The following is a 4976-nucleotide window of genomic DNA, read 5'->3' as shown; positions in this document are numbered from 1 at the left end:
AGGCTGGCCTCGAACTCAGAAATCCACCTGCCTCTGTCTCCCAAGTGCTGGGATTAAAGGCATGAGCCACCACCACTCAGCATCCATTTCTTAATTATAAATAGTGGAAGTTTCATTTCCGAGTGATAGTTGTCCATTGGACTGTTTGAGCCATCAATGGTTTTCAAGATGGATGACTTTAATAGTTTTGGATTGACCCTACCTCATCAACAAAATTTGAAATTTTCAGCACAAAATTTTCATGATGTGTTTTGTACATGTACTGGTATCTTCTTGTGATTTCATTTCCATTATTGGTGATGGTGCTTCATGGCCTGATATTCATGTCTAGTGCATCTTTCTTGGCTGGGTTAAGCACCCTTCATTCCATGGCTGTTGATTATTGTTGTTATTTTGCATTTCAAAAGTGCCTTCTACCTTATAGAAATGGTGTTCATGTTTTTCATGTTTTATCCTACATTCTGTAATATTCCTTTGTATTTTTATAAGTCTTTCAATGGGAAAAATTACTTCAATTTTAGTGAACACCCACAGAAAAGTTATATTTTTAAAGGATGGTTTTCTTAGTAACTGAGAGCTTTGTCAAAATAAAGAATTTGATAGCTATCTGCTGGTGAATGGAGAAACCTGTTTTGGTATAGCCATACAATTGTATATGACTCACCAGGGAGATATCACTGTGTCAAAAACAGTTGAATGTCAGAGATGGCATTCTCAATAAAAGGCCCTAGGGAAAAGATGACATAGAAGGTTTTCTAGACACGAAATTATAAGAATGTAAAGTGGCATGGGGTTGGAATGGCATTGTGGATGTTTTGGAATTAGCTAAATGAGAATATTTTGAAGAGATGGAGTTGTTCTAAGACTAGACTGGAGTTAAAGTAGGATAGTATGGTAATATTATTGACCATACGCACAGTGAATTTCATAGTTTGCTGATTATTCTTCAATCTCCAAAAGTTAGGCCAGTTATTATAACCTGGCTCCTCTCTTGTATCCACAAAAGAAAAGCAAAACATTAGAGTTCAGGAGGAAGAAATGAAGTCAGCAAATATCTTAGCATGTCTCTGGTTCCCCTGTGTGCTCCCACAGTCTAAATTTAAGGGTGTTTTTGGAGACTAAGCACCTGCTGTCTTAGTTGGGTTTAAGGCTAGCATGTGAAGTAAACAAATATGAAATAGCCAGTGGTCAGGTACCAGAAACCCCAGGGTGAGTGCAACAGCATAAATGGTGAAGGGGGCAGGTAGGACTCCTGTCACAAAATGCCAGGGGATTGGGAAATAGAGTACAAAAGCCAAAGGCAAAGGAATGATGTTACCTGGCTTGGAATATGGAGAGACTGCGAACCAAGGATGATGGCGTACTCTAGATCAGCGGTTCTCAACCTTCCTGAGGCTGTGACCCCGAACTACAGTTCATCACTTGTGGAGACCTCCAGCCATAAAATTATTTCACTGCTACTTCATAACTGTAACTTAGTTCCTGTTATGAAACGTAACGTAAATATATGATATGTGGCTCCCTAAGGGGATTCTGACCCTCAGATTGAGAGCCGCTGCTCTAGAGCTGGACCAACCCAGGTAACTTCTCAGTGAGAACCTTCCAGAAGCAGGAAGACCTGCCACAGTTTCTTCATTTGAAATCCATGATGGAACTTAGGCATCTAGAACTGGTGGATAATAAACTAGTCACTTCTTAATGTACTAAGTTTGTATAATTGATTTTGTTAGCCACAGGAAATGAGTCACTGTCTACTGATCTGTCTTCACTAAAAGTTTCAATCTGAAACGTGCTGGTGACATGGAGGACTTGCTTTGCAGTGACTCACTTATTCATGAGCCCATTACACTAGGTGAGCAGATATGATTTCTATCAATAAAACTATTTTCTCTTATACTGAAAGATGATATTTAATTATTCATGTTAAGTATCTACCAGTCAGCTCAACAATGCCTAGCATGAGCTCGTACATTTTTTTCAAAGTATAGCACTGAGATATCACAAAGCTGATATTGTGGGTTTTCATCTTCAGACATTAATCACTGAAGACAAAGTGTTTAATTCCCAACAGCACAGGGGCAGAAGCAAGGCACTTTCTCACTTGTGTGTTACACACAGCACTGTGTAGTTGTGCAGATGTAGGGATAGGCAGGGTCTGGTCTCACCCTTTCATGTTCTAGACCACACTAATAGATTGGCCCAGAGTATGCATGGTGTGTGCCTCAGGACTGGTTCTGGTTTTCCCTGCAGTACAGCTTCTCCTGGCCTCAGAACAGCGAACTTGTTTCTTTTATCTCAGATTATATTTTCTGTCTCAGATCATCGGAAGCTTCATAAGGCACAAGAGTTACTAAATAGCATTAATTTTAGCCTTAGGGATGAATAAATTACAGGGATATACTACATTTACTATTTTTAATGTTAATCAGAGCACTTTGTATATTCCAACATGTGAGGATACCTTGTGTGGTAAGGCAGCATTTCCATACGGTGTCACTATGGCTTATCTGTGTAAGTTCTCTTTATCTGTCCAGGGTGTGTAAGGTTATGATTATGGACAATGAGGAAATCATACTGTAGCCCAATATGTAGTTCTTGTCAAATTGTCAAGCCTGTCTTCACACAGATTTCTACATTAAAAAAAGGTAGATATCATCTCTTTGATAAAGCACCATCCATAAGACCCTTAGCATAGCTGGGCAGTGGTGGCGCATGCCTTTTATCCCAGCATTTGGGAGGCAGAAGCGGGTGTATTTCTGAGTTCGAGGCCAGCCTGGTCTACAGAGTGAGTTCCAGGACAGCGGAAACCCTGTCTTGAAAAACCAAAGGGAAAAAAAAAGACCCTTAGCATAAATGTTTAGCTTGTAGTTTCTGTCAAATTAAGTTAGATTAGATTATAGTCATACCCCATGCTCAAATTGTTCATTTTTCACAGGTATAGATGCTTTGTTCTGATGTTCTTAATTGCCAATCGTGAACAGTGAAGTAATGCCTATCACTTGTACATTATACAGTTATTTGAAAGGAACAGAAATAAAACATGAATACTTTAACATGAAAAATAGATTTAAGAGGATACCTATTAACTCATAGAACTCCTAGGAATCCAGAGATGATGACCCAGAAACTGCACAGGCAGCAACAGTACTCCATGAGGTAGCACAGTTGGGGATAAACCGAGCATAGCTGTCTAAACACACACTGCTCGTAATGGACAGTACAGTAGAACCAATTGTGCTATCACTTCAGGAACATGAGGGGAGGACATTCGTGGACACCATCCCCGTAAGGCCAAGGTGGTCTCTTCCCCCAGACCCTCAGGTCAGAGCGTGACAGTTCACAGTATACTAGTGTAATCAGGAGCTTAGAATCCAGGTCACAGTCCCTACCTTGTCTATGGGGTTGTGGGAAAGATCACTCACAGATTTAGTTTCCAGGGGAGGAGAGCCTCTACTTCTTACACTAGGACCTTCTTCATCAGAAATGAAAAATCTAAGGCTGACCAGATCTAGAACATGCAAACAGCCCTCCCTGATGTAGTGAAATAGATCAAATGCCTTATATGGAAGATCAGGACTCTTCGTGAGCTTCTCAAGAGCCTGTAGTCTCTAGCTTTCTAAAGGTTGACCCCCACGTCTTCTGCAAATGGATGTGTTTCCCCCTTTCCCTCTGTCCTATTTGCTGACTAACAATCACTGGGAATTTGCTCCTGTAGTGGCATGGCCATGTTGCCTGCTGAGGGCAGCTGAGTCAGAAGAGCAGAGGCTGGGTTGCGAGGGTTGCCCTGTGCTGACGTCATCGGCACAGGACACAGTCAGCACAGCTGACTGCACAGATAGCATCCGGAGCTGCTTCCATGCTTCCACGCCTGAGATCTGCTGTTGTAGTCTCCCTCAGTCTAGACTAGCAGCTAGATTTCACTTAAACTTGTGCAAGCTCTGCCTATGCTCGCTTAGGAAGGACTACACTGAGTTTTCATCTCAGCAAGCGATAGCTGAATAAAGTCTTTGTTTCTACAACTTTTCAAGCAATTCTTTAAACTTTGTCCTCTGGCTTTTGTGTTTCCCAGGGGTACTCTCTTCAATGCTGCTCCAAAGAAATAATGTAGGTTGAACATGGCGCCTGTGTAACTAGAGTGAATATGAAACCCTTGACACAAAGGGCCTCTCTCGAGTGTTTTCACAAGTAGGGTAAAGAATTCTACTGCCAGCTCCATAAAAAGCCAAGATTCTCATTATGGGATGGCATTGTCATTCCCTACGACAATCAGAAGCACCACATTTAAATATGTATGACTGTGTGCATATAAATATTCATATTTGTACAGTTTATTAGTTATACCCTATGTCACTAAGCCCAGGAGTATGGTAATAAAATTTACAATACACATGCCTCATTTCAATATTTGAAATACTTAGTCTTTATGAAATATATGGTAACTAGTAATGTTAATATAGAATTCCCACGCTAGAGTAGTGAACTTTAAATATTTATATGAAATATAAAAGTTACTTTATTACATGTACTCTTATACATCTGTTTTCTGACCCATAAAAATACCTAAAATGTTAGATGTTAAGAATGGAGAAATACATTAATCTCTAGAGAGTTAGAACATCAGAAAAAGCTTAAAGGTCCTTGTCTAACATTTTATCCATAAATGAAACTTACTTCTTCATCCATGAGCCTTTGGGCAGAGGAAGCTTGGAGGTTAGTGCTTTTACCCAGGAGTATCACTTTCTCGTGGATTCTGAAACATACAAAAGAGAAGAGGCAGATCGAAGTTCCTGTGTAATATGAAGATCCAGAGCGAGGACATCATCCCAGAAGAGAGCCCTCTCCCTCTGAGAGGGGGCCACATCCAGTAATATAGCAGAAGTACCTCAGCTGCACATCAACCTGAAAAAACCAAAGCAACTAAGCAGAAAGAGTACGCATGTGTGTGTGTGTGTGTGTGTGTGTGTGTGTGTGTGTGC

The 4976-nt window shown here is 40.6% G+C and overlaps 1 long non-coding RNA gene across 1 annotated transcript in view; it reads right to left on the bottom strand.

The window, feature by feature from the left end:
- Window positions 1-4753, bottom strand: part of LOC116078991 — a 6616-nt gene extending 1863 nt beyond the window's left edge. Inside the window, exon 1 of the long non-coding RNA XR_004113698.1 lies at window positions 4672-4753. This is a non-coding gene — a long non-coding RNA (uncharacterized LOC116078991). The remainder of the gene's footprint in view (window positions 1-4671) is intronic.
- Between the last annotated feature and the right edge of the window lie 223 nt (window positions 4754-4976).

This window comes from Mastomys coucha, unplaced genomic scaffold (genome assembly GCF_008632895.1).
Source record: "Mastomys coucha isolate ucsf_1 unplaced genomic scaffold, UCSF_Mcou_1 pScaffold5, whole genome shotgun sequence".
NCBI lineage: Eukaryota > Metazoa > Chordata > Mammalia > Rodentia > Muridae > Mastomys > Mastomys coucha.
This window is presented reverse-complemented; position numbering and strand designations above follow the sequence as displayed.